The following is a 19,979-nucleotide window of genomic DNA, read 5'->3' as shown; positions in this document are numbered from 1 at the left end:
TTCTTATTGTTTTGGACACTCAGTTTTGTGTATATATATATGATTAAATTATTCATTTTGGCCAGTTGCCATGGACAGTTAGGTTAGTTTTCTCCAAAATGATGCAATAAGCGCCAGTGGCACCATTGGGGTTGTCCCAGTCTCTCTGTCAACTTGTGATGTGCGGCATGCTGCCTTTCCGGCCCAGATCAGGTCACTGTTCTGGAGTCAGTGTTATTTTACAGTGCACGGCAGTGGCCAATAGGATCTATTAATATGCCTGGCTCCTCCAATCCAAAATCCCAACCATGGGATCTTCGGAATGCCCCAGAGGAAACTAAGTTGAGCACTCTGGCATTTGAGAATATACTTTCTGTACTGTAGCGCCAACCTTAAAAAAAGAGAAAGCTGTTGTAATTGAATAAATTGTATAGAAATTCTGATCGTACACCTCAATATAATGACTAAATTAATGGACCACATGTGAAATCTATATTCACACAGGTGTTGTTGATGGTTTTAGCTGTAGAGACTGTAATAATAAGGGCCATGGATAGCCGAGCGGTTAGAGTGTTCTAGCGATGTGCCCTTGTGCAAGGTACCTAACCCTTATTTGCTCCAGGGACGCCGTACTACCCTGTAAAACAACCACAGGAGGTTGGAGGCACCTTAATTGGGGAGGACGGGCTCATAGTAATGGCTGTAACGGAATAAATGGAATGGTATCTAACTCATCAAACAAATGGTTTCCATGTGTTTGATCCCATTGCAGCCATTAATATGAGCTGTCCCCCCCAATATGAGCCGTCCTCCCCTCACCAGCCTCCTGTGAAAACAACACATTTCACTGCACCTATCCGGTGTACTGTATGTGACAATAAAACATGATTATTGTTTTTGTATATATGTGGTTGTGTTGCCTACTTTAGTTGATTGCAAATCACTCTGGATAAGGGAGTCTGCTAAATTACTAAAATGTACATTTCTGCAAGTTTATGCCGGGCCATGTCGCAGAGTGCAGAGTGCAGTGTGACCCAGTATAAATAAAAAGAGGAATGAGGAAATGTAATAATCATGGTCCTCATTCCTGTCACTCAGCAGGGATATACTTTCATGGGCGCCGCTTTCTGTTGCTCACCCTTGCATCATTCTCTTGGCTGTCAAAACCTCATTCTGACCAATGATATCCCCCCCCCTCCTCTTGAGTCCCACCCACCATCCTAAGTATATCTATGTATGGCTATGAATACTGTAGCAATGTAAATAGAACCTGATGACCTGATGAAGAAGGTGGAATGAAAGGACACTGGGGGGTTCTGTAGTGCTGCTGGTTGCTTTGTGGATGGATTGCTGACCATGGTCGAGGTTGAAGATGACAAAGGTTAAAACAAGGGTATCTAATATCCCATAACTCTTTGCAACAATGGGACCTAGTTAGCTAAGTGTGCTGGTAGTTAGCAATGGCGGACAGGCTCATTGTAATGGCTGGAATGGAATAATGGATCGGTATCAAACACATCAAACATATGGAAACCACATTTGACTTTGTTCCATTTATGCCACTTTAGCCATTCCAATGAGTCCATCCTCCTATAGCTCCCCCCACCAGCCTCCTCTGATGTACAGTCAGGAGATACAATCAAACATGTTTGGAATCGGAATGAACCTAACTGATGTCTCCATTATATCCTTAGTCATCGAGGCTCACAGGAGACCATCTTGAGAATCTTGGCAAATCCCCTGACAGGTCATTAAAATGACAGTGGTAAATTAATTTGACCTGTTAAGCCACTAAAGTTACATGTTGTTGGAGCATAGGGGGGCAAGCTAGCTATCTACAGTGTGAGTTAGTTATCCAAATGTGGATGCACCGTAGGGAGCCCCATACCTGGAAAACATGCAGTCTTCTCACTCAGGTCTAAGAACATGAAACATGTCCAGGGGCCAACACTTAGCAGTGGTTGTGATATACTGGCCGTGCTTACTGCTTACTCAAACGATTAGCCTCGCATTAATAAATCACTCTAAGGACAAATTTATTAAGGGCCTGAAACAGGGGCGTTTCAAAATGCCATCTTCTATAAAACATTTCATCTGATGGTGAGAACTATTATTATTGTCAGTTTGAAACGCAAAAGAAATGTGAGCTGGTAGTGTGGTTGATATGTTAGTTGTAAAGATTGTAATAAATGAGTTCGTAAATCAGTTAGAGACATCAGAACCCCTCCATTTTGATCTATTCCTGTAACTTTCTGAAAGTCCCAGCAGAGACACCTGGTTCATAGGGAATGTGGCCATTACTTAGCCTTATATACTCTATCCACGTTATTGCTCTCATAAATACCAAGGAAGGTGTCCCTCTCCACTTCTGCAAGACGCCTCAGTTCATTTAAATAGGGAGAAGCGCTGAGCACTAATCTATCATTTGAAATGGAGTTTTATACAAACCCTGGAAGGCTACCACTCAGTTTCACTTTAGGTTTATCTGAATCAGTGGTATTGATGTGACCTTCTCTAATGGAAAGCAGAAAGTGTATAGTGTGCTTGACAACACACCACTGGATCCGTGTCTGGTGTGGTTGGATTCCATGCCAGGTCTGGACACGGCATCTGACAGGATTCACAAAAGGAGCCAGAAGAGGTTCCCCTCCTCTGAGTTTGAGAAAGGAAAGCAGGCAGGCAGGGACGGAGGCAGAGAGACATGCCAGAGCAGTGGGCTGTGGGCCACCCAGACAGTGGCCTGCTGTCCCTCGTTCATCCTGGAGGGACAAAGCAAACATAGGGACAGAGAGATGGGGTGGGAGGGCGCAGCTGTCACTCAGCTTTTTTTTTCCGGAATCTGAAGTTCTGGCAGGAGTTTTCTGAGAGAGAGAGAGAGAGAGAGAGAGAGAGAGAGAGAGAGAGAGAGAGAGAGAGAGAGAGAGAGAGAGAGAGAGAGAGAGAGAGAGAGAGAGAGAGAGAGAGAGAGAGAGAGAGAGACTATGGCTATGGCTGACTGAAGTGTCACACCGGCTGGATCTGAAGCTCCCTATCTCACAGTCATATCTATGGCTCTGATCATGTCCACCTGGGGGATGGAATGTGATATTAGTGTAATTGATTATACACAGACAGCTCAGATTGTAATGATATCACCTTGTCATTTTTTAAAGGGTATGTTTGTGTGCTTGTATCATCATTGTAACAGGTGCTGATTTGTTTTTGAGGCCTGCCTGCCAGCAAACTCTCTTGGACGACACACAAAATATATGGTATGATGACGACATTGCCTTTGTCATAGTCGTCATAGAGTTTTCAAAGGCTCAGATATCACACAGCCAGGCCTTTGAGGTCCCCTCCACTGGCTGTGCGTCTATGTATAACATGATGTATGTATAGTGTCACAGCGATGTCATGGTGTCACAACGTATCTCTATCAGGTCTGGGAAATGGAGACATGGTTAGGGAAGACTTTTCCTCTGCTCTTTTCTTCCAATTGACTCCCATCGGCCCCCAATCCCCCCCGGTCGGAAATCCAACTCTGTTCTTTTAACAGGCGCCAGGTCAGGTGGTAAATGCTAGATGTCCTTAAATCTCATCTGTCCTATTTTATCGGCCTGTTAATTTAGGTTATTCTGAGGATTTCAACTCAAATGAACTCCAAGACCTTATTATCACGCTGTTAATTGAGTGACAATTGAGAAATAACAGCAGCTGATCAATTCAATTAAATATGGTCATCAGCGCATTAATTAATTTCCCCAGTGCAGAATAGTCTGCTTCTAATTCTTACATGTCAATTGACTCCTTCGTTTTCAATATTATTTTACTTACATAGTCTCATCATCTACAGTATTTCACCAGACAAACTACACCATGTTAGAAATTGAAGGTATTTCTATGCAATACTCAAGACAAAATGGTATTATTATATGTCTTGAGGGTAACAGTGTCAGAGCTGAAACCAGAAGCTGTCAGATAGGCTGCCAGTCTGGATGCCAGAACGATAGTCTTTTTGTTGCTGACTATGTTCATACGACAATCTTATCTATCTGACACACAATACAGGCTCACTAAGCTCAATATCAGCTCTGTGTAAACTGGGCAGCCTGCCTAGGAACACGTGCCTTTCGGAACAGAAACACTCCTTCAGATTCTGTGGGTTTGAGGAGATATGAGCAGAAATGTATACAGGTTTGATAAATCAAGTTTCTCCCTTGATAAGTGATTATTCTACTTAATGTGATGGACTGAGGTGTGACTAATGTGCCATGTAGCATTTAGTTTATGTGCACTGTACGTTATAGGTACAAGTGACGGACGAACGTCAACAGTCACTGCATTTCCCTTTTACATTGCAAAGATGCTCAAGAAGTGTTTGATATTTCCACTCAGGCTAAATGCAAATACACTTAATCAAACACTCAAATCTTCTTTGAAAGTTAACTGGCTCATCTTGTCTATCAATTGGCCACATGCGCACTCATCAAGCGTGGTGGAATTTGGGGCAGGCAAAGACAAACATGATGAATGCTTCCTGTATTTTTAGCCGGAGCTGTCAGAAACATGAGCCTGGTCAAGGATAGACACCGTTTCGTGCTAGGGGCTCCTATGTCAAACTGGGACTCCATGGCTACTATACTATAGCATTGGGGGATGGCTGGGGTGGGAGGGTGTCGGGTTCTGGATGTGTGTCTTGACAGAAGTGTGTGTGTGTGTGTGTGTGTGTGTGTGTGTGTGTGTGTGTGTGTGTGTGTGTGTGTGTGTGTGTGTGTGTGTGTGTGTGTGTGTGTGTGTGTGTGTGTGTGTGTGATTTACGTGAACAAGTGTGAAAAGAGTGAAACGATCCAATTTAATCAATCCCCCGGAATAATCCACTAGTTGGTATCAGTTCAATTCAATCCACCGTCATTGACATCCAGGCTTGGTGTAGTGTGGTTTATCCCTGGCTGTTATTATTCCCTGTTATGGCCCGGCGTGCCATGTTGACATGTGGGCTTGGTGGAGTGTGATTTATCCCTGGCCCTGTTGTGTCTCGGTTATGGCCCAGAGCGCACCATGTTGACATGTGGGCTTGGTGGGAGTGTGGTTTATCCCTGGCCCTGTTATGTCTCGGTTATGGCCCGGTGCGCCATGTTGACATGTGGGTTTGGTGGAGTGTGGTTTATCCCTGGCCCTGTTATGGCCCGGCGCACCATGTTGACATGTGGGCTTGGTGGAGTGTGGTTTATCCCTGGCCCTGTTACGGCCCTAGAAGGCGCGCCATGTTGACATGTGGGCTTGGTGGAGTGTGGTTTATCCCTGGCCCTGTTACAAGGTGGGTTATTAACCCCTGGAGGCTCGCGCCATGTTGACATGTGGGCTTGGTGGAGTGTGGTTTGTCCCTGGCCCTGTTGTGTCCTTCTGTCATGCAGGTGAAAGAGGACCCGGCGCGCCATGTTGACATGTGGGTTTGGCGGAGTGTGGTTTATCCCTGGCCCTGTTGTGTCTCGGTTATGGCCCGGCGCGCCATGTTGACATGTGGGCTTGGTGGAGTGTGGTTTGTCCCTGGCCCTGTTTGTGTCTTGATTATTCTACTTAATGTTATGGTGACTAATGTGCCGGCGCGCCATGTTGACATGTGGGCTTGGAGGAGTGTGGTTTATCCCTGGCCCTGTTGTGTCTCGGTTATGGCCGTTTGGTGCGGCGCGCCATGTTGACATGTGGGCTTGGTGGAGTGTGGTTTATCCCTGGCCCTGTTGTGTCTCGGTTTATGGCCCGGCGCGCCATGTTGACATGTGGGCTTGGTGGAGTGTGGTTTGTCCCTGGCCCTGTTGTGTCTCGGTTATGGCCCGGCGCGCCATGTTGACATGTGGGCTTGGCGGAGTGTGGTTTATCCCTGGCCCTGTTGTGTCTCGGGTTATGGTTTATCCCGGTGGCCCTGGCGCGCCATGTTGACATGTGGGCTTGGTGGAGTGTGGTTTATCCCTGGCCCTGTTGTGTCTCGGTTATGGCCCGGCGCGCCATGTTGACATGTGGGCTTGGCGGAGTGTGGTTTATCCCTGGCCCTGTTGTGTCTCGGTTATGGCCCGGCGCGCCATGTTGACATGTGGGCTTGGCGGAGTGTGGTTTATCCCTGGCCCTGTTGTGTCTCGGTTATGGCCCGGCGCGCCATGTTGACATGTGGGCTTGGTGGAGTGTGGTTTGTCCCTGGCCCTGTTGTGTCTCGGTTATGGCCCGGCGCGCCATGTTGACATGTGGGTTTGGCAGAGTGTGGTTTACCCCTGGCCCTGTTGTGTCTCGGTTATGGCCGCCATGTTGGCATGTGGGCGTCCCATGTTGACATGTGGGCTTGGTGGAGTGTGGTTTGTCCCTGGCCCTGTTGTGTCTTGGTTATGGCCCGGCGCGCCATGTTGACATGTGGGCTTGGAGGAGTGTGGTTTATCCCTGGCCCTGTTGTGTCTCGGTTATGGCCCGGCGCGCCATGTTGACATGTGGGCTTGGCGGAGTGTGGTTTATCCCTGGCCCTGTTGTGTCTCGGTTATGGCCCGGCGCGCCATGTTGACATGTGGGCTTGGCGGAGCGCCGCCATGTGGACATGGTTTGGTGGAGTGTGGTTTATCCCTGGCCCTGTTGTGTCTCGGTTATGGCTGTTGTGTCCGGTTATGGCGCGCCATGTTGACATGTGGGCTTGGCGGAGTGTGGTTTATCCCTGGCCCTGTTGTGTCTCGGTTATGGCCCGGCGCGCCATGTTGACATGTGGGCTTGGCGGAGTGTGGTTTTTCCCTGGCCCTGTTGTGTCTCGGGTTATGGCCCGGCGCGCCATGTTGACATGTGGGCTTGGCGGAGTGTGGTTTATCCCTGGCCCTGTTGTGTCTCGGTTATGGCCCGGCGCGCCATGTTGACATGTGGGCTTGGCGGAGTGTGGTTTATCCCTGGCCCTGTTGTGTCTCGGTTATGGCCCGGCGCGCCATGTTGACATGTGGGCTTGGCGGAGTGTAGTTTATCCCTGGCCCTGTTGTGTCTCGGTTATGGCCCGGCGCGCCATGTTGACATGTGGGCTTGGCGGAGTGTGGTTTATCCCTGGCCCTGTTGTGTCTCGGTTATGGCCCGGCGCGCCATGTTGACATGTGGGCTTGGCGGAGTGTGGTTTATCCCTGGCCCTGTTGTGTCTCGGTTATGGCCCGGCGCGCCATGTTGACATGTGGGTTTGGTGGAGTGTGATTTGTCCCTGGCCCTGTTGTGTCTCGGTTATGGCCCGGCGCGCCATGTTGACATGTGGGCTTGGTGGAGTGTGGTTTGTCCCTGGCCCTGTTGTGTCTCGGTTATGGCCTGGCGCGCCATGTTGACATGTGGGTTTGAGGAAGTGGCCCTGTTGTGTCATCTCCTCCCTCCAGTGTTTTCATTCTCCCCAGTCACATAGCAGAACGCCCACAGCTCCTTTCTCCCTCAGCCAGGCAAAACCAACCCCAATGTAGGCTCATTGTATGAATGAACCAGATGCTCCATGCTCTTGTCCTCCATAAAGCCTAGTGAGAGTTTATTTCTTTAGTTAGCCTCCTCTCACAGGTTCTCTGTCACCCCTCAGAGGATTGGTTCTGCTTCCTTTCCTTAGTGTTCTGTTATGTAGGGGTTCATATCCGAAAGGGTCTTTTCTCCGCATTGATCTACCAAATCCTCAACTCTGGTGCTGCAACCATCATGCTACAAGAGTGTGATAATAATGATATGAATAACACATAATAATACATTGAATTTAGAGCACCTTTCAAAAACCTCAAGGACACAACAGGGTTAATAATATCAAGGGTATTTACTTCTTGACACGGACCTAACCAAATCCACCACCGTATGTTGGCAACCACTATGCTACTAGGCTAACACTAGCACTCCTCTGCTAGAGGGATATCAATAGTTAATATCACACGGCCTTTTCTCAGTCTACCTACCAAATCCTCAACTCTGGCGCTACAACCATAGAAATAGAGTGATATTCTGATGACCACAACCACCATGGCGCTACACTTAAGGAAGCAAAGGGTTAATATGAAAGGGTCTTATCTTGACATTGACCTACTTCCTCCATGGCTGCTCAGAGTTAGACTCAGGGGTCAGGTTAATAACAGGCTAATAAGGCCTTTCTGCCACTGTGACCAGTGGTGCAAAACCGACCAACACCTCTCTAACCTCCGCGGCTCTCTGAACCCACTAAGCTCTGGCCAATCAGACAAGGTCAAGGGTCCTCCTAGGGCCTGTCAGAGAGGGGATAAGCCAAGGTGTTTGGACGTTTGGCCGCAGTTATCAAAAAGAAGCCTGGGATTAAGATTTAAGCATTAAGAAAGTTACCGGCTAAGTAAGTAACTCCGTCTGTCCAGAGTGGCCAATGTCAAGCGGCGAGTGGAATACTTTCTTTTGAAGGATAAAGGAGTCATGAGATAGTATTGATTAAGGGCAGAGGAAGCAACGTATAGTCAATGGTGATCAGTGCCAGGTGACTACGAGCTTCAGACCTGGGTTCAAATACGGTTTGATATCTTATTTAATACCCTAAAAAAAGGGGGGGGGCTGTACTTTTGGGACTATTATATTGGTCCCATTGCGTCAGGTAAGCTTAATAGAGACCAGGCAACATATTTGAAATGATTTAGAATAGTATTTGAACCCAGGTCTGGTTCATATGTGTGTTTTATGGCACCTGTTCTCTTCATGGGGCCTAATGAGGTAGATACACTTCAAGCTGAGAAAAATGACCTAGATATGAAGTCTTAATCGCTTGAAGTCTGAGGTTTTACAGAGGGTCCTGTCCAGGTGCAAATCTCAAGTCAGAGGTTTCAGTGTGCATAGTGTCAGTGTGCATTAACTAATTAGTTAATCTTTCTGTTTTTCACCACTACAAATGTGAGCTACTTTCACAATACTAACGTTTAACATCAAGGGGTAAAAGGTCTATTTTAAGCCTATAGACATGAAGTTACCCTTGTCCCTCAGAGGTGCTGCTGGTGCTTAAAGGGATACCGCCGGTGCTTAAAGGGATATGGCTGATGCTTAAAGGATATGGCTGGGGCTGCCATGTCAGTGAGTCACCAGGAGTAATGGAGCTCTCTCTGCACCTCACCTTTAACCCCTCTGCTAATACTGTCTGGTTTGGGTCAGAGGTGTGTGTGTGTGTGTGTGTGTGTGTGTGTGTGTGTGTGTGTGTGTGTGTGTGTGTGTGTGTGTGTGTGTGTGTGTGTGTGTGTGTGTGTGTGTGTGTGTGTGTGTGTGTGTGTGTGTGTGTGTGTGTGTGTGTGTGTGTGTGTGTGTGTGTGTGTGTGTGTGTGTGTGTGTGTGTGTGTGTGTGAGTGAGAGAGTGAGTGAGTGAGCGAGAGCAAGAGAGAGAGCGAGAGCAGGAGAGAGAGACAGACAGACAGACAGACAGACAGACAGACAGACAGACAGACAGACAGACAGACAGACAGACAGACAGACAGACAGACAGACAGACAGACAGACAGACAGACAGACAGACAGACAGACAGACAGACAGACAGACAGACAAAGAGAGACAGGGATTCCCTTGAACAGACCGTCACTTACAGTAGCTATGAGTCACTGTCAGCAAGTGATCCATTTAAATCTGGTCTCTCTCTCTGTCCTGTTTTGGCCCATTCCCTGAGACTGGTAAGGAGGTAAGAGTCTAGCCAGGAGCAATCCTGCCAAAGGAGCCAGGAACTGACACACATATCTGGGTGAGGAGGTGAGAAACCCTAGCCAGGCACTGACTGAGAGTGGGTGGGTGGGTGGGTGGGTGGGTGGGTGGGTGGGTGGGGAGAGAGAGAGAGAGAGAGAGAGAGAGAGAGAGAGAGAGAGAGAGAGAGAGAGAGAGAGAGAGAGAGAGAGAGAGAGAGAGAGAGAGAGAGAGAGAGAGAACAATGGAGTGAGAGAGGAAATTAGAAACAAGGCATCACTCAAGAGGCCTGTGATGGAGGATTTGGGGGTAAGCCCTGACATTGAGTTATCAAGTTACCCTTCACAATTTAAAATATCTGTCTTTTGTCATAGGGCTCAATGAGTTTACAAAAAGTCATGTATTATTTTTGTCTTCCAGGTGGAAACAAGCTGAAGCCGCAGCCATTCCGGCTCAACTGGTCGTGGATCAGCCTGGAGAAGGAGTACTATCTGGTGGATGAGGACGCCAAATTCCTGGAGGTGACGCTCAGACGCAGGGGATACCTGGGAGAGACATCCTTTGTCAGTGAGTATTGGAAGTCTTACACAGTATTTACCACAGATCTACAGCAGCCTTTACCTAAACAGATAAACCCAATAACTAAAATGGGACCTATAGCAATATTTACCTCTAGACATAGATATAGAATGACTAGAATGGGTCCTATAAACATTGAAATAGAATGACTAGAAGGGTCCCTACATCTGTATTTACCTATAAACATAGATATAAAATGACAAAAATTGACCCTATAGCAGTATTTACCCCTTGACCTGGAAATACAATGGGACATATGAATTGTGATTTTCCACATGTGAAACCATGTGGTTTTTATGTAAGGGAACATAGATATAGAATGACTAGAATGGGGGCTCATTAGCAGTATTTACCTCTAAACATAGAAATATAATGAATACAATGGGTACAAAGCTCCTCAGTGATTTTACAGAATACTCATGGGTACATGCAATATGGCTGACTTGGAGATTCTATGTCTATGGTACTGAATGTCTTGAACAGGATTTACATCAGATCTATAGTATTTTGGTTTGATTTTTGATTTATTAGGATCCCCATTAGCCGACGCCAAGGGCGTGGACTCTTTGACAAAAAGGTGCTATCTAGAACCATAAAGGGTTATTCGGCTGTCCCAACCCTTTTTATTGCAGGTAGAAAACCCTTTTGGTGCCAGGTAGAACCAGGCACCAAAAGGGTTCTCTTATAGGGACAGCTGAAGAACCCTTTTGGTTCTCTTACAGGGACAGCTGAAGAACCCTTTTGGTTCTCTTACAGGGACAGCTGAAGAACCCTTTTGGAACCCGTTTTCTAAGAGTGTACCATGGTAGATCCTGTTGGAACTGGTTTGCACTTCGTTGGTTAATCCCCCAAGTGATATATCTGAGTTAGTACATTTCTCCCATTGTTTTCTCTGCTTGCCATTCAGATAACGGTAGTTTTAAATTGCCACTATTTTATCCCTAATGGGGTGTAAATATTTCAATCATCCACCACCATCAACTCTGACTAGGGGTACTTCGAAAAGATGCAAATGTCATTGGAGAGACTATTCAGAAAGCAGGACCTATTAAACTGTCATTGTGTTAAAAGACTGGCCTTTAAGGGCCAATCATGGAGTGTATTTGTCTGTTATTACCCTGCCATTAGAAGAAGCCTAAGAATAAAACAGACCCCCTGGATATCAATCTGCCCTGTGTGTGTTCCTGTTTGACTGATGACCCATTTCCTGTCTCGCTGGTGAAAAACCTAGTTTGATTGAGGGGTCAGATAGCCCTTCCTCATAGAGGTCATAAGGTCATGTCAACATGCTTGTCTGTTTGGCTACATCCAACACACAAGCTTTTATACATAGGCTCCTATATTTACAGTTGTCTTTGATGATGCAGTAGTGGGCAAATATGAACAAAGACAGACAATGAGAGCTCACCAGGCAACTACAGTCTGTAAATCACAGTCAACCTGCAGTCAACTCACATCCTCTGAGGCCCTACAAACGACACAGTGCTACGTGCCATTATTATAAAGCTATTCAGTTCAATTAGGTTCAGTTCAGTTCAATTCCAATGAAATGTAATTAAATGAGGTTCTATTTAGTTCAGTTCGATATGGTTCTATTCAGGCATCACCACCAAGGATGGCACTGCGGAGAAGGACAAGGACTTCCGGGGCAAGGCCCAGAAGCAGGTCCAGTTCAACCCAGGCCAGACAGTGGCCACTTGGAGGGTAAAGATCTTCACGGACCAGGAGTTTGAGACCAGCGAGACCTTTGAGATCCAGCTGTCGGAGCCTGTCATGGCCGTGCTGGAGTACCCCGATACAGCCACTGTGGAGATAGTGGACCCTGGTGATGGTAAGAATGAACGGCCTTATCTGCAGATTGTCTGTTTGATTTGCCCTTCCGACATGAAATCCTTTATGAATAGTAGACAGGCTTTAAGTCAATTGGAAAGGCTACATTCATTTACATGGATTGACACATGACAAAATATAATTGTATCGTTCATTTAAGATCCCTGAATCAGATCATGTTTATTGTTCCAGCAATGGGCAATTTGATGACAGCAGCAAAATATGCATGGATCAAATAAGTACAGACTCACCTGGGCTTGTAAACTCTTCTTCTCTTGTTCTTTATGGCCTATCCTCTGTGTTTCTCCCATAGAGATCCTATTCAATTACTATTGTAATTCTGAATTCTATGGTTTCTCCCTCTTTCCTCTGCAGAGTCCACGGTGTTCATCCCCCAGGCAGAGTATAAGATAGAGGAGGACATTGGGGAGCTGCTGGTGCCTGTTCGCCGCTCTGGAGACCTCAGCCAGGAACTCATGGTCGTCTGCTACACCCAGCAAGGTGAATACAGTCAAATATATCATTCAAATGGGTTTTTACAAAGATGAAATACATTTTTCCACATTTTGTTACATTACAACCTTTTTCTAAAATGAATCAAAAATATTAATAATCTCATCAATCAACACACAATACCCCATAATGAAAAAACAGATTTTTTAGAATTGTAATTTAAAAAACAAACAGAAATAGCTTATTCATTATTCAGACCCTTTGCTGTGAGACTTGAAATTGAGCTCAAGTAAATCCTGTTTCAATTGATCATCCTTGAGATGTTTCTACAACTTGACTGGTGTGCAGTTGTGGTCAATTCAATTGATTAGACATGATTTGGAAAGGCACACACCTGTCTATATAGGTTCCCACAGTAGACAGTGCATGTCAAATCAAGCCATGAGGTCGAAGGAATTTTCAGTAGAGCTCCAGGACAGGATTGTGTCGAAGCACAGAGCTGGGGAAGGGTACCCAAGAACACAGTGGCCTCCATCATTCTTAAATAGAAGAAGTTTGGAACCACCAAGACTGAGCAATCAGGGGAGAAGGGCCTTGGTCAGGGAGGTGGCCAAGAACCCGATGGTCACTCTGAAAGAGCTTCAGAGTTCCAGAAGGACAATCATCTCTGCAGCACTCCACCAATCAGGCCTTTATGGTAGAGTGGCCAGATGGAAGCCACTCCTCAGTAAAAGGCACATGACAACCCGCTTGGAGTTTGGCAAAAGGCACCTAAGGACTCTAAGACCATGAGAAACAAGATTCTCTGGTCTGATGAAATCAAAATTGAACTCTTTGACCTGAATGCCAAGCGTCACGTCTGGAAGAAACCTGGCACCATCCCTACGGTGAAGCATGGTGGTGGCAGCATCATGCTGTGGGAATGTTTTCCAGCAGCAGGGACTGGGAGATTAGTCAGGATCGAGGAAAGATAAACGGAGCAAAGTACAGAGCACTCCGGACCTCAGACTGGGGCAAAGGTTCACCTTCCAACAAGACAACGACCCTAAGCACACAGCCAAGACAATGCAGGAGTGGCTTTGGGACAAGTCTCTGAATGTCCTTGAGTGGCCCAGCCAGAGCCCGGACTTGAACCCGATCGAACATCTCTGGAGAGACCTGAAAATAGCTGTGCAGCGACACTCCCCATCCAACCAGACAGAGCTTGAGAGGATCTGCAAAAAATAATGGGACAAATTCCCTAAATATATGTGTGCCAAGCTTGTAGCGTCATACCCAAAGACTCGAGGCAGTAATGGCTGCCAGAGGTGCTTCAACAAAGTACTGAGTAAAGGGTAAGAAAACTTATGTTAATGTGATATTTCAGTTTTTGCTTTGTCATTATGGGATATTGTGTGTAGATTGATGAGGGTAAAAAAAACAATTTAATCCATTTTAGAATAAAGCTGTAACATAACAAAATGTGGAAAAAGTCAATGGGTCTGAATGCTTTCCGAATGCACTGTAGATATATTGTAACATAAAACTACTCTCCTTCCCCCACAACTGCCTGTCATTCTTCTATTGACCCTTAACCATTGACCCCTGAACTCCTTTTCCCAACAGCCAGTGCGACGGGCACCATCCCCAGCACGGTCCTCTCCTACAGCGACTACATCACGCGTCCCGAGGACCACACCAGCGTGCTCCGCTTCGACAAGGACCAGAGGGAGAAGCCCTGCCGCATCATCATCATCGACGATTCGCTCTACGAGGAGGAAGAGAGCTTCAATGTGACCCTCAGCATGCCCATGGGGGGCCAGGTGGGAGCCACCTTCCCCAGCGCGAAGGTCACCATCCTGGCCGACAGCGACGACGGTGAGTGGGTTTGTTGGGCGTATGATGGGTGGTGGCATCTATAGTCACCTGTTGAATACAGAGGTCAGTCAATTGTCATTAAACCCTACTTGAAACTTGAAATCCGAGCTCAAATAGTTCAACACACAGGTTCAAGTCAACTTGAATGCTACTTGTCAATGCCAACAGACTCAATGATTCCTGACCATTTACTATATTGACTATAAAGGAAACTCTACCAGTATCAGAATTACTTCCTATTTGACCCCTCAGTCTCTTGGGTTCAGTGAACAGGGGTACACTCTTAAAAAAAAAAGTGTGATCTAGAACCTAAAAGGGTTCTTCGGCTGTCCCATAGGATAATCCTTTAATAAAAAGTTTGGTTCGGGTAGAACTCTTTTGGGTTCCATGTAGAAGCCTTCCACAGCGGGTTCTACCTTAGAACCAAAAAGGTTTATCCTATGGGGACAGAAGAATAACCCTTTATTAAGTGTTTCAAAGGGGTGTGATTTCCTGGGTGTGGTGTGTTATATGTCGGGGTGTGTGTGTGTGTGTGTGTGTGTGTGTGTGTGTGTGTGTGTGTGTGTGTGTGTGTGTGTGTGTGTGTGTGTGTGTGTGTGTGTGTGTGTGTGTGTGTGTGTGTGTGTGTGTGTGTGTGTGTGTGTGTGTGTGTGTGTGTGTGTGTGTGTCTTTGTCTCTGGGTTTTTGTGTGTCAGTCTCTGTCTGTGCTGTGTGTTGTATGTCAGTGTGCACTTGTGATGCCGTAGCAACCAAAACCCTTTCATCCACATTGATTTATTATCATTTGATCTCCCAGCAGTTGTCTAATATTCAACACAGTCGCTGAAAACACATAGAGTCGTGCAACTAGATACAACACTATTGAACTGATAACAGGGTCATTACTTTTCACTGACGATAAACGCGTATCAATAGCATTACTTTGCTTCACTCTTTGTTCTCCTGTTAGTGAGGTAGAATAAAGGAACAATTGATGCAGCCATGCCAGAAGCACTAAGGTAAAGAGGAAAGACAGGAGACTGAAAGAGAGAGAGAGCTGGTGCCAAACAGTAGATGAAAGGAGAGAGGAGAGGCAGGAAAGATGTGGTTAGAAGTTGGTTTATCAACAACAAAAAACAACTGAGCCACATAGGAACTACAGTAAGGCTTGTGAGAGCATGTAGACTGTAGGACTGTACAAAGCCTAGTGAAGCCTCTTTGGTGAGAGTGTTACCATCAACACCATAACTCAGAGGCTGGGTGCTGAGGATCCTCCAGCCACCATCATCAACACCATAACTCAGAGGCCGGGTGCTGAGGATCCTCCAGCCATCATCAACACCATAACTCAGAGGCCAGGTGATGAGGATCCTCCAGCCACCAACATCAACACCATAACTCAGAGGCCAGGTGATGAGGATCCTCCAGCCACCAACATCAACACCATAACTCAGAGGCCGGGTGCTGAGGATCCTCCAGCCACCATCATCAACACCATAACTCAGAGGCTGGGTGCTGAGGATCCTCCAGCCACCATCATCAACACCATAACTCAGAGGCCGGGTGCTGAGGATCCTCCAGCCATCATCAACACCATAACTCAGAGGCCAGGTGATGAGGATCCTCCAGCCACCATCATCAACACCATAACTCAGAGGCTGGGTGCTGAGGATCCTCCAGCCACCATCATCAACACCATAACTCAGAGGCCGGGTGCTGAGGATCCTCCAGCCATCATCAACACCATAACTCAGAGGCCAGGTGATGAGGATCCTCCAGCCATCATCAACACCATACCTCAGAGGCCGGGTGCTGGGGATCCTCCAGCCATCATCAACACCATACCTCAGAGGCCGGGTGCTGAGGATCCTCCAGCCATCATCAACACCATATCAGGCCGGGTGCTGAGGATCCTCCAGCCATCATCAAACTAACTCAGAGGCCGGGTGCTGAGGATCCTCCAGCCATCATCAACACAATAACTCAGAGGCGGGGTGCTGGGGATCCTCCAGCCATCATCAACACAATAACTCAGAGGCCGGGTGCTGGGGATCCTCCAGCCATCATCAACACCATAACTCAGAGGTGGGGTGCTGGGGATCCTCCAGCCATCATCAACACCATAACTCAGAGGCCGGGTGCTGGGGATCCTCCAGCCATCATCAACACCATAACTCAGAGGCCGGGTGCTGGGGATCCTCCAGCCATCATCAACACCATAACTCAGAGGCCGGGTGCTGGGGATCCTCCAGCCATCATCAACACCATAACTCAGAGGCCGGGTGCTGGGGATCCTCCAGCCATCATCAACACCATAATATAATAATAATAATAATAACATTTCAGAGGCCGTAGGCTAGATACAGTCATGTGCTGGGTATAACTCCAGCCTGGGGATCCAGCCATCATCAACACCATAACTCAGAGGCAGGGTGCTGGGGATCCTCCAGCCATCATCAACACCATAACTCAGAGGCCGGGTGCTGGGGATCCTCCAGCCATCATCAACACCATAACTCAGAGGCGGGGTGCTGGGGATCCTCCAGCCATCATCAACACCATAACCAGAGACCGGGTGCTGGGGATCCTCCAGCCCGGGTGATGCCCTTCTTTACTGTAACCACTGGTCTCTCTGTGTAATCTATTCCACTACAGGTCCACTCATGGATGGTACCATTCCCCAAAGCCACACACAGACAGACAGTGGCACACAAACACACTCAACCCAAGACAAAAGCACCTCTCCCAACATGTTTGTCTTGACTTCCCTCTCTTTGCCGGGTACTTCCCCCCCCCCTCCTCTCGCTCTACCCCTGACTACACACTCCATCTGTTCTACAATCATATACTTCTAGCAACAGGTGGTAGAACTTGGAAGAGAAAAAATAGAATATAATAGAAACTCCAGTCTTAACTACACTGGACAGCCCTCTGTCATGACACATAAAACAGCTCTCTGAACGTGTTTTGTTCTGAGACACTCCTCCAACTCCACCACTCAGTGGAGCTGGGGGGAAACAGAGGGCTTCCCTTTGTGTTGCAAGGGCCAAGAGGCAGGTGGGGAAACAGGGGGAAACAGGGATTTGTGGGAGAGGAATGTCAAATGACAGGCGTGTTTTTCCTCCGACTCCTGTTTGATGGCGTTCAGCCTCCATTTTTGTTTTAATTGTGTAGCTGTTATCTGAGATGGGGGTGATGGTGATGGTTTGTCTGCAACTTCAAGGATGCTCTGGAAGTTTAAAAAGAAGAAGAAAAAAAGAAAGTGCAACATATATCATATCAACATAAATGTTCCCTCTTTTAGTTTGCATGTACCGGTACGTCAAATATCACCCGTAGGCTTTAGATGAGAAAAAGGAGATGTGTTTGTTTCTTGGACACAGGTAAACCAAGAAGCACATTCAACGGAGATTTTCCATTGATAATGATTGTTAATCCAGGACCAGTCTTAAAGGTCCAATGCAGCCGTTTTTATCTCAATATCAAATCATTACTGGGAAAGAATGAATTACCTCACCGTGATTGTTTTAAATTAAAATGGACAAAAATACACAAAAATGGCTTCTTAGCAAAGGGTCATTTCTCAAGCAAGAACTTTTCTATGAATGTCTGGGAGTGGTCTGAGTGGGAAGGGGAAAACTGAAAATGAGCCATTACTGGTAGAGAGGTTTAGAAATCTCTTTCTTATTACCACATGGTGATGTCATCATGGAAGGCCAAAACTCCATCCCACCAAAACAGGCTGAAATTTCAGGCGGCCTTTTCAAACAGCTCTTACACTAACAGCTATTTCACAGTATTATTCCAAACTCAAAGTGTGGAAATATATAGAAAACACATAAAAATCATGAAAATCAGCCTTTAATCTGTGTCTGGGAAACTGCCCCTTAGTGTTCAAGTGATTTACTTTCTGAATCTGAAGCCACTCCAGTCCTCCCCATCCACTCTGACTGAATGAGTCATTTATCTCTCTTTAGTTGTCTCTCTGAGCCATTCCTCTTCTTCTCCTCTTGCACTTCTCTCCTCCTCCTTCTCCTCCTCTCCTTCCTCTCTCCCACCCTTCAGAGCTCATTCATTTCACTAACTGGTTTGTTCTAATGACAGACACACTCACAGTCTGGGCTACACTCCCCACCCTGTAATTTGGAGTACAATGGAAACGTTATGTCTAAGTAATCAGCGTGCATTCCCAGACATGATCTCCAGGCGACAAGAGGAGATGTCTTCTCAATGTAAAGATCCATTCCTCCATTGTGCCACAAACTTCTTGGTGGGTCCTGATATCTAAAGTGACAACACTGTGTGTGTGTGTGTGTGTGTGTGTGTGTGTGTGTGTGTGTGTGTGTGTGTGTGTGTGTGTGTGTGTGTGTGTGTGTGTGTGTGTGTGTGTGTGTGTGTGTGTGTGTGTGTGTGTGTGTGTGTGTGTGTGTGTGTGTGTGTGTGTGTGTGTGTGTGTGTGTGTGTGTGCAAACCCATCTCCCTGGCTGAGCAAACCTGTGGTTGGGACCCCAGCCAGCATTAGGCTTCATTGTTATTAGTCTGGCTCTTCCTTCTCAGTGATCCTTTAGGGATTGCCATTTCTCCTTCCCCCTAACCAGCCACCCCTGTTACTACACAGTATCTTTGGTGATTGAGAGGCATTGAGAGTAAGCCAAGTTTTAGCGGGTCAGCGGTGATTGTCTGACTGCGGCAGTACAAGCCCTAGTCTAAAAACATCTCTAGACCACCTCTTAAAATCCTCTACACCTAACAGTCAGTTAAATGTGTACATACTTCCTATTCTCCATGTCTTACTTTTACTATTTTATCCAGCTATAGACTAAATAATCACGAGTGTCACAATATTGTATCTGCCCCTTATAGAAGTGGCAGAAAGCTCAATTATAGATCAACCTCATTAGTGGATGTACAGTAGACAGCAGTAGCTTGTCAGTGATGATCAGTCTGGCTGTTATAGAGGGGTGTACAGTAGACAGCAGTAGCTTGTCAGTGATGATCAGTCTGGCTGTTATAGAGGGGTGTACAGTAGACAGCGGTAGCTTGTTAGTGATGATCAGTCTGGCTGTTATAGAGGGGTGTACAGTAGACAGCGGTAGCTTGTTAGTGATGATCAGTCTGGCTGTTATAGAGGGGTGTACAGTAGACAGCGGTAGCTTGTTAGTGATGATCAGTCTGGCTGTTATAGAGGGGTGTACAGTAGACAGCGGTAGCTTGTTAGTGATGATCAGTCTGGCTGTTATAGAAGGGTGTACAGTAGACAGCAGTAGCTTGTCAGTGATGATCAGTCTGGCTGTTATAGAGGGGTGTACAGTAGACAGCAGTAGCTTGTTAGTGATGATCAGTCTGGCTGTTATAGAGGGGTGTACAGTAGACAGCAGTAGCTTGTTGGTGATGATCAGTCTGGCTGTTATAGAGGGGTGTACAGCAGACAGCAGTAGCTTGTTAGTGATGATCAGTCTGGCTGTTATAGAGGGGTGTACAGTAGACAGCAGTAGCTTGTTGGTGATGATCAGTCTGGCTGTTATAGAGGGGTGTACAGTAGACAGCGGTAGCTTGTCAGTGATGATGATCAGTCTGGCTGTTATAGAGGGGTGTACAGTAGACAGCAGTAGCTTGTTAGTGATGATCAGTCTGGCTGTTATAGAGGGGTGTAGAGAAATTAATCCGCTGTGTATTC

The 19,979-nt window shown here is 46.7% G+C and overlaps 1 pseudogene; it reads left to right on the top strand.

The window, feature by feature from the left end:
• Positions 1–19,979, top strand: part of LOC124013044 — a 51,975-nt pseudogene that overhangs the window by 13,742 nt on the left and 18,254 nt on the right.

The sequence above is a fragment of the Oncorhynchus gorbuscha genome, linkage group LG24 (genome assembly GCF_021184085.1).
Source record: "Oncorhynchus gorbuscha isolate QuinsamMale2020 ecotype Even-year linkage group LG24, OgorEven_v1.0, whole genome shotgun sequence".
In the NCBI taxonomy this organism is placed as follows: Eukaryota; Metazoa; Chordata; class Actinopteri; order Salmoniformes; family Salmonidae; genus Oncorhynchus; species Oncorhynchus gorbuscha.
Note: the sequence above shows the minus strand (reverse complement) of the source record. Positions and strands in the feature narration are given on the sequence as shown.